This window comes from Aquila chrysaetos, chromosome 3 (genome assembly GCF_900496995.4).
Source record: "Aquila chrysaetos chrysaetos chromosome 3, bAquChr1.4, whole genome shotgun sequence".
NCBI lineage: Eukaryota > Metazoa > Chordata > Aves > Accipitriformes > Accipitridae > Aquila > Aquila chrysaetos.
In genome coordinates this window covers 17,167,502-17,177,731 of record NC_044006.1, presented here as the reverse complement: position 1 = coordinate 17,177,731, position 10,230 = coordinate 17,167,502, and the positions used below count along the sequence as shown (strand labels likewise).

Sequence of the window (10,230 nt, the reverse complement as noted above, 5' to 3'; positions counted from 1 at the left end):
CCGCCTCCCCTGGCCCGCCTGGCGAGGGCGGGAGCGGCCGGGCCCGGCTGGAGGCGGGCCGGGGACACCAGCGCTGCGGTGCGGCGCGGGCGGGCCCGGGCGGGTGTCCCACCTTCCAGCCCCGAGCTGCCCCTTTCCGCTCAGCGTTGCGCTCCCTCGCCCGCCTGGGCATGGGGCCTGCCCCAGCGCCGGGGCGGGCCGGGCCGTCGGTCTGGTCGGGGCCCTGCGTCTCCCACTGCTGCACATCATCCTCCCGCCTCTGCCGAGAGCCTGGATCCGTCTCCTCCTCGCTGGCTTCCCCGCAGGCGGCTGTGCTGCCCCACAAAGGCATCTTGCGTCCCGTCACGGAGCAGGCCCTGGTGCCTCGGCCTTGCCTCCGAGCCGGCGCTCCAGCACCAGAGCGTCGTGGCGGCCTTGCGCTGAACTCGGACAGGACTGCTGCAAGGGATTCCTCCTCCTCCTCCTCCTCCTCTTCCTCAGCTGCAGGACAGCGCATGTGTCCCTGAGTTTCATCAGGCTCCTTTTGACCCATTTCTCCAGCCTGTGGAGGTGAGGTGCCTCTGGATGGCAGCTCTGCCCCCGAGCGTGAGCTGCTCACACACTGCATTCACTTCTTCACTCGCTGCCCAACTGAAGCAGAGCCTGGCAGGCTGAGCCCAGCTCTACACTCAGAAGTGGAAGCTCTGTGGCTTTTGGGCAGCTGTTTGGAAAGTCCCTCAGACTGTTCTTTATTTCATCAGGTGTATATGTACCCCTGTAGTCTTTGCCTGCATGTAGCTGCCACCACCCTTTTGGCTATGGTTGGAGTTACACAGCTGTTGCTGATGGCAGTGAGTGCTGGTGGCCTTGTACGGTTTCAGCAGGCTCTTGGCAAACTGATACTGTCAGTCCATGTAGTTTCAACAGGACCATCAGTCTCCAGAGCTTACAAGTTCTTGGGAGACTTTCACACACTACCTTCCCAGCACATGCTTTCCTGCTGTTTTCTGATAACTGTTTCTCCATCCACATCCCCAGATACCTATACAGCCCATTCACACAAACTCTTACAAAAGCATCCTTTACAACACTTCCTCTGGGGTGGAGACAAATGGAAGGAAGACCCGGTAGTCTCTTAAAAAATTGAGGGACAGAATGAAAACAGGCATTTCACAACACTTACTTTCATGTAAGAAACCAATAGGATTTGCTGACTCTATTGGGGTTGCCACTTCAAAGAGCTGGATAATGTCCAAGCCACAACATTTACATTGGATTTATGCAGCTTCAGAGCCATAGTGTAGACTTGCACCCACCTGCAGAAATGGAGAAAGGCTGAGTGCCTTGGTCTGAGTGGGACATGGTCCCTAAAGGCCCAGATGGCACAGCTTATACTCTCCCCAGGACTGGAGAGACTGGTGGGTTTAGATGGTAAATCACATGCACTTTCTGGACCAAGACCATAGCTACTTAGAACAGCATTAATCCCTTCATGCTACAAAACCAGCTTCAGATGGCCCAAGGAGTGTGTCCTACTGTGCTCACTCCCTTGCCGGGGTGAGGCAGCTTATCCGTTCAGCTGCTGCCTTTGCAGGGCTTTCCTCAAATGTGGTCCTATGCACTGCCACAGAACAGCAAATCTGGTCCTGAAGCAATAAGGGGAGCTTCAGTGTTCAGTCCATCATGGGGCAACGCTTCTGCTCTCAGGCCGGTGGCATGAAGCTGCTGGTTGTGGTGGTGAAACTGATTTCCTATTGGCATGGGCACTAGCTGGTCATGGAACTTGATGGCCCCAGGACTGACTGGACATGTCACATCCTCTGATTAATCAGAGTGGATTTATTTGTGCAGGCATCTGTAAATAAGAAGCCAGAAATGCTGATTCTTCTTATTTGCAGCTGTTAACAATGCTCTCTTGAGTTTTCTGATCAGAAGTGCTTTTTTTCCAGCACTGGTTGCTCTCCAAGTGACAGCTCTGATCCAATGTAATTGACAGCAGTTGCCTGAGAGTGCTACTTTGTTGACTAATTGGAACACAGTTGTGTGGTTAAAGCTGCCCTGCTCAGAGATGCTAATTTTGCTAGTCTGATCTGTGCCATATGCTTTCCAGCACCATCTGATGCAGCACAGCGAAATGGAAGCTCTGGGGAAATTCAGATAACCTCCAGGGGCACCAGGAATCAGATGTGAAATCATGCCACTACAGTTGTTCTCTGTTTAATTGGAGTGCAAAAGCCAACTAAAAAGAAAGGTCAAAAGAATAATTCATTACAAATGCAGCAATTATTTCTGGAGCATAGGTTTGCTCAAATGTTTCTCCAGTAGGTGATCCTGGGGCTAGCAACAGAGTGAAGTTCATAAGCGAAGTTCACATGTTCAGCCTCCTCAAAGCATCAAATGTGTAAGGCAAATATGAGTGGTTAAACCAGTGCTAGAGTCTTGGTGTCTGTCTACAGACAGACACTAATTTGGGGGGCTAGACCTGGGTCTTTTGTCTGGCAGTAACTTGGTTCATGCAACAAATTGGGTTTTTTCAAGCAGAGGCATAAACCTGATCTCCTGTGTCCTGGTGTTTACCCCAAACTGATGGTAGTTTTTGCAACACTGGGGTTTTTAAGTGCTATCCTTTCTTCGTGAAATTCTGTGCTATGTAAGTGAGCTGGTACTAACATGCACAGAGGGCTTGGTATACTGAAGCATGGGAGCAGTTTAACGATCTGAGGTTCGAGTATCTCCTACTGTGATACCACCAGTAGTACTGCAGTGGGACAGTGAAGCGATTGTTGGACTACACAGGTAGTGGCAAATGCAGCCCTGAAGGGGCCTTACTCTCACTGCCTATGCCAAAGCCTCCAGCTTTTGTTGCCTAACAAAAAAGTGAAGATCTAGATGGAGCCAAAAAGGCAACTGAGAGCTGCTGTTGGAAGCTTCTTCGCTTCATTGATTGCATTGCCTATGTGGGGCACCCACGCTGATAATTTAGGTGATGAATACAACCTGGTGATGTTGCATCACAGAACTTTCATAAAACTCTCTGTTTAAGACTGAGCCAATTCAGGGATGATTCATCTTTGTTCCTGCAAACAGATGCTGGTTTGGGCACTTTTCGCGTGCCCCGTTGGAATTACGCAATGGTGACATTTTTCTGGGTAAACAAGCCACTCCTTTTCTAGCTTCATTGTACAAAACAGGTGTTCTGATTCCTTAGACACCCTACAGTCCCTCCTGGCAGGTCTTCCAATCTAATCCAATCTCTTTGTACTTGGGACACTACAACTATATGTATTATTCTAACTGTGATCTCATCAGGGCCCTGTGCAATGGCGTTCATAGTTCAGAGATGCTTCCTCTTCCTGTGGGATCTATTCCACCCCATCCCCATGTCCCAGAGGGAAAATTTTCACCCACCATTTATTTTGGCCAAGCTGTCATGTTTTATTTCCTTACAGTCAACCACTTCAGTGCTACATTGTGCTCTCTTCTGCCTTTCCTACCACAGACCTTACACAGCAATAGTTGCAATGTAGTCGTTACTGTTCCTCAGTGGTTTTGGTTTTCCTGTGAAGTCCACTTTTATGTACTCTATCTTACATACCAGGATCCTTTATTGATAAAACACTTCAGTTGCTTTTACCTCTTCTTTTCCAAGTTGTCTCCTGTTGGAGTTTATTGGTTAGAACACCTGCCAGCTTTTGGTTTTGACAATGAGAAAATACCCACCTCCCAATTCATATGCATTTCATGTGTGGGCTACATGAGTTCTCATTACTTCTTTTCTTTGGCATTCCTGGGTAAAAACTGCTGTTAAGTTGAAGGGTATTGCTGTTTTTATAAATTGCTGGGAGAAGGGTGCTTGCCTTTTATTTACTACTTTATTTACTGCTTGGAAAACAACAGGCTGGAATAGCAGTACTGTGTCTTCCAGTCTTTCTGCTGCTGGTTTACAGAAGACAACATGAACTTTATGGTCTTTGGAGGTTAGCAGCAGTCTGTATCAAAAATGGAGTCTGAGTGATCAGCTCTTCTTCTTTGGCTTCAGAGAGGAGTGAATAAATTGCACTTCAGATTTCTCTGAGTGGCTTCATATGCCAGGAACTTCCTTTACATGAAAGACAGATCTCTTTGTTAAGAGAGGAAATCAGCTTTTCTCAGCTCCCAGAAAGATTATATTTCTGGTGCCACATTGAACATTTTCCAGAGTGAGTTTTAAATGGCAACATTAAAGAATTAAAATACACCCAAAGGAAAGCTGTAATTCTTGCCAGCTAACTTAAGCCAACTAATCATCTAGTGGAAGCTCATCATCTGCACGAGGGAGAGATGGGCTTGTCCAGAGAGCTAAAAACTTACTTCAGACATCTTTCCTAGGTGGGGAAAGGTCAAGCTGGTTACGTGAACTGAACACCGAAAGTCTGGACAGCTGAAGTTAGGCAAGATGAATCTAAAGGGTCTGACAAACAGCACTGTTCAGCTTTTGGGCGTTGTCTAAACAGAGCATTATAAACTACTCACCTTGACAGGAGCATCTTAAAAAATGGGCTGTCTCATCTGCTGGTGTTGACTTTGCCATCATTCCACTCAGCCTGCTCAGGGCTGCACCACCTGGGCATGTGAGCGGCTCCCAATAATAACATCGTGATGGACCTGGCACCCTTCTTCTGGGAAGGTCCCTGGTTAAAATCCCTTGCTGGGTTGCAGTGATTGTTCATATCAGACTTGTGAAGGTTTATGGATTTGGTTGTTGGTTTCACTTCTCATCCTAGTAGCTGCCTGACAGAGTCATCTGCTTTGCACCTTTCTTGGCAAGTCAGAGCAAAGACCAGAGGGTGTTTTAGGTCTTTCTAATATGACGAGAAGCTCTTCAGGTGTGATGAGTTCATAGGTCACAGGTTTAACAGTTCAGAGTACTTCTGTACCAGTATTTCAGCAGTGCTTTACTTTTCCACAGTATTGCTCATTTGGAGGGTTTGAGAACGGTCTGCAACACCCACTGGCCGAGCAGCTAAGGGCTACATATACAGTTTATAACAACCTGCATTATGATCTGTTACAGGTACTGTGCTTACCAAGGCCACAGACCCATGTGCAGAGACCCCCACTGTTGTGGAAGTGCATGCACCAGCTGGTCTAAAGAAAAGGAGAAGCAGAAAGGAGGAGAGGAGGGAGCATACAGGATGTGTGCACTGCCAAGCTGAGAGTACAGATTTCCAAATCAACATGATTTTCTTCATTTGTGGGAACTCAGTGAAAGAATTGAAGCCAACAGGGTGTGACGGATGGAAAAGCAATTGTTAAAACTAGGTGTGCTTTTTCCTTTGCCTTGTTCATTCGACATGAGGAATGGGAACAGGCAGATGAGGGAACTCAGAGAACATGCTGTGCACGTGGAAGCTTGTCAGCTTTTCCCAGTTAGATCTAACCCAACTTGTTTACCTCCATCTGGGATCTGCCATACAATCAGATGGGAAAGAAGTGAAAAGGGAGCTATCTGTGCATTACTAAGACTCTTTGCAAACCAGCCCTTGCCCAGGTCGCTCCTCTCCACTCTCCTCTGTATTTCTCTTCTGTTCTCACTTGATCATTTCCAGTGTGCTTTGCTAGTTGCAGAGCAGTGTATTCTCCCCTACCAGACCTGTGCCATGGTACCTAGTTCACCTTTTCCAACTGCAGTAATATGCTGGAGCATAAACATCCCCACTGCAGTGGGGAATCACAGGTAGGGTGTTTGCTGCTGTCAGCAAGGTTTGGATGAATTATTTGTAGTTGTTCAGTCTCTTCTCAGCTTTGGGAACAGTCAAGCCAGAAGGAAATCCTTAAGTGTTAGAAAAGAGAATGCAAGTGTTTAAAATTTGGATGTTTGCTGCAATGGGTTGTCTGCAACATTAACTGGTGAGGCTGGTGGCTTATGCCAGTGACACTGGAGCTCTGCCTTCCTGGAGAGGTGTTTTCATGGAAAGCTGCCCGAGAACCATGTACTTCAGCAGTGACCTGTCACAGAGGCAGGGGACAACATGTGAGCTGTTACAGAAAGCAGTGCATTGGAGTGAGTCCAGAGCAGCTGGCTCTCTGCTCCCAGGCTGCGTGTCTGGAGCAGTGTCACATCCTCTGTTTTGTGTAGAGCCATCCAAGGCCTTGAGCAATAGGTAACTGGTCTAGATACAGTCTATATGACTGCTGCTCCAGAGGTCGTGTGACTGTGAAGTGGAGGCATTCAAACAACTACGTTTGCACAGAAATCCCAGGAATTAAAGATTTTCTCTTAAACAACCAGTGTAAAACTGCTGAGGCCACAAACCTCACCTCTTTTGTCTCCCTTAGCTAGCAAAGATCTCACTATGCAGGGGCCCATTTTACATAGCACCTGTCAAATCCTTCATTTAACCTCAGCCTCAATGTTGAAGCCTGGAGGAAGGTAACAGGGGCAGACCAGGGCTCCTAAAACAGAAGTGGGGATACCGAGCATTCCCCACTGAATCTTGTGGTTCAGGAAAAAAAGGTGGATACTTTTCTAGTGGGGAATTTCAGTGGCAAAGGTATCACATTATCAAGACATTCACACATTGTCCGGGCTGGGGTAGTATGGTTAGCAGTGAGATACCCATCTGTGAAATGGAATTATTTCTGTCTCCCCTTCTTTGTATGGAGGCACTAAGAAGTTAATAAAGATGGTATGAAGCTTTTCTACCTCCAGCAGCCCACCAGTTACTGATGTAAGTCCAGATCATCTACTCACCAGTCAACAGATCAGAACCATAAAACCACCTTCACTGATTAGTCCTTCAAAGGCTGAAGAGGCTCAGGCTCTGCAAATTCTCGGACTGCAGACAAAAATAAAAGCAACTTAAAATTTTGTGATCCAGTCTTGACAAAGCTGTATTTGGAACAAGGCGTGATTAATATGTCATTGCCATAATAACAACCTGGAGCTCAGACTGGCTGAAGCACTCAATACAGAGGGATTAGTCCAAACACAACCACCACATGCCATCAGGAGCTTGAAATTCAGAGCAAATCTAGCCAAGGACAGCTCGAAACCTTTCTTTCAAGATTTAAGACAAATTCTGTCTAGAACTGCCTGTTCAGAGAGGAGCGAGGAGCTGAGCTGCCTCAAGACACACAACATCTTGTCATTTAAAAAAAAAAAAAAAGAAAAACAAATATTTAGAAAGGAATAAAAGGAGTATGACTGCTCTGGATATAGGTGACTGTGGAAGCCAGCAATGAGGCCGTTGGAGAAGCTTTTCAGCAAAGCAGGGGGGGTCAGTGCAATCCCTGCCCCATCATCACCAGAGGTCCCTCACTCTCGGAGCCAGAAGCACTGCAGCAACTGAGCAGATCTTGATTAGAAAATGACCTTTCAAGAGCTCTCTGGGGTTCATAACTTCCATGATTAACTGTCACTTCAGCATTTTTTTAGGTCGCTGCTCTAATTGTTGTATCTAGATAGGCCCTGAAGCTGTTAATGCTTTCTACGGGTGGTGGGATCACACATTTGGACACGACATCGCTTGCATCCTGGTGGCAGATTAACTGGCCTAATGAAACATGTTGCTATTGATTTCCTCCCCTCTTCCTTGCTGAGGGCAATCACTTTATCTTTGCTCTGCTAAGTATATTCAGCATTTGACTTCTGCATATCTCTGTGATTTTAACACATCAAAGAGCCTAAGCAATTTTAATGTGGCAGCAAATTTACAGCCAGGTCTGCAGTATTCTACACAATATTTTTGCAACTGAATAAACTTGTGGATCTTCTAGATTCACTCATTTATAACAAACACACGGTTTTTGTTCTGATGAAATAGAATATTGGCTTTCAAGTCCTTTATACCAAAAGGTTGGGTCAGATCCAGGATCCTGAGGACACCGGCTGAGCATTCACAGCCGGCAGCCCCATTTCCTTCCTCCTTTTCAAGCAAAAGAAAACCAGGCAGGTCTGTAACAGCTGCAGCAATGAGAGACTGGAAAGGCAAAGTGTGTTATGAAAAGCCGCTCTGTATATCACACTGTCTTATTGTCCACATTTTCCTCTGTGGGAGGCCAGTGGGACAACATAGTCTCGAAGGAAAACAGATCTGTGAGTTCATCTTGGGTCTGCCTCACCTGCCTCTGCAAAGAGCAGCAAGGGGGTACGTTACCCAGCTCAGCACTGTCCCAGCGGAGGAGGAGCTGCTGATGAGAGCCAGACAAGGAAAGTGGAGAAAAACAAAGCACACGCTTCCTTGGGCAGACTCCTTCCAGCCACCCGGGAACCACTGGTCACCCATTGCCTTTGGGAGCAGGACTGTGGGTGCAGGGGATGCTGCTGCTCAGCATTGTGCCTTCCCCAAGCATCTCCCGCACCCCTCTCCTGTCCTTGCACAATTCTTGCCAACAGGCAGCTACGGTGATAGCACACACTGTTCTTTTGACACACATGGCTCGTTTCTTCTGCTTCAGCCTTTGCTGCCAGTGTGATAAAGCAGTTGATTTGTATGGTGGATGCTCCCTCTCCTTGTGTGGTTACACGAGAGTATTAGTGTGTTTTAAGAAAAGAAAGCTGATTTTTGGCTGGCAGCTGCTGAACTGTACTGTGCCTTTGTGTGCTGCAGGGACTGCTAGAGCAGAGTGTTTTTCTCAGCCATTTCACTAGATTTATTTATTTTCAAGGCAAGTGTGTGTTTTCAGGCAAAAAGCAGATGCAGACAAGCCCTGTGAGCAGCCCTGCTCTGACCCAGGCACTGGGAACCCATTTCCACTACATCCCTGAGCAATGAATCCCCACCCTGCACCCCCTTCACCACTCATGCACTGTTCCTGGACTACTCAGGGACCAGCTTGCACACCCAAGTTTCCAGTAGAGGGGTGAGAAAACAACCTGTGCCCCCCTGGCCCCCAGCCAACTGGGACCTCGGCCTCAGGAGGCTTTTGTGCAGAGGGATATGTATTGGTCCTACAGAGCACCTGAGCAGCCCTTCCCAGCTGCTGAGCTTTCCTGGAGCATCAGGTCCACCCGCAGACCTGTCCTCTCCCAGCATCAGCCTCTCGCACCCAATCCAGCCCCAGGGCACCGCAGTGGAGGTGTCTGAGGGTTTTTCCTGTCTTTCCCCAGGAATGTGGAAAAAAAGGCACATGGTGTTGTATAGCGCTATACACTATAGATGCCGCAGAGATTTCCTATTATGTGGAATAGATGCAGATGGTTGAGGTGGCTGCAGGGCCATGGGAAGTAGAGTGGCACTTGTATGCACTCGTGTCAAATCTTGCCAATCTTTTTGCACTGTAGAAGCTCAGTGTTGTTTTAAATCACTGAAGTACAAATTTAGATTCTGTATTCCTTGGAAATAAAGGCGGCAGGAATACAGAATCCACCTCGTTGTGTGCAGTTTTCGTTACAGTGAACATATTTCTTGGTTTAAAGTCATGGAATTGCAAATTTGTCCTGCGACAAGTTTTCTGTCCGTCCCTGCTGTGTAACAGAAGACAGCAGTGCTGTCCTTAGAGCAGGGAGCAGCCCTTACTTGGAAAGCCAATGCTAACCTGAAACCAGGTGAGAGTCTGGATCAATATTTTTCCGGCTAATCCTCTGAAGGGACGGGAGGGGATGGGCTAAATGATGACATAAATTAAAGTAAGGTGAGTTGCAACCTCCTCCACAAAACATCAACCAAATTTGTGGATGGCTTGATCCTGGTCCAAACCAATGCAGCAAACCCAACACCAGCCCAGGGAAGTGGAGGCTTGTCACTTCCATCATTTGGTAACCCTGGATGACATCTAGAAGTACGCCTCTTCCTAATCCATTAATTCTGTGGATATTCATTTGTATTGAAGAAACACTGTTAGTTCCTGGGAGTTCCCCACAGAAAGTCAATTTAAGGGCTGATTGCTGGAAAGTGTCACGTTGCCACCTGGGGTTTCAGCTGCAATTGCAGGGATTAAGTCCAGCATGAGGAACAAAGTGGTCAACATGTAAAACCAGATTAAAGGAAAATTAAAGCATGGCTTACTCTCCAGTTGTATTTCCATGTTCACACTGGGTTGAACTGTTGGAGGGGCTACAAGGCTGTGGCAGAGGGGGCAGCTGGATGTGTGTGGTGGGGACTGGTCATCTGTAAGTTGGAGGTGGGACGGGCACGGGTGGAATGGGAAGGGCCTCTGTGCTGCTCTTGCCTGCAGGGTGCAGGGGAGCAAGGGCTGTAATGTCCACCTGCCCTCTGCTCCTCTGTCAGCTCCATGGTGGAGAGGACACTTCATGCATGCAAAGAGAAG

At 47.6% G+C, this 10,230-nt stretch overlaps 1 long non-coding RNA gene across 1 annotated transcript; it reads left to right on the top strand.

Annotated features, from left to right (window-relative positions):
* Positions 1–57: 57 nt before the first annotated feature.
* On the top strand, positions 58–9,962 carry LOC115339512. Its single transcript, XR_003922748.1, has 2 exons — positions 58–549; positions 5,033–9,962. It is a non-coding gene; the product is annotated as an uncharacterized LOC115339512 (long non-coding RNA).
* Positions 9,963–10,230: the final 268 nt, after the last annotated feature.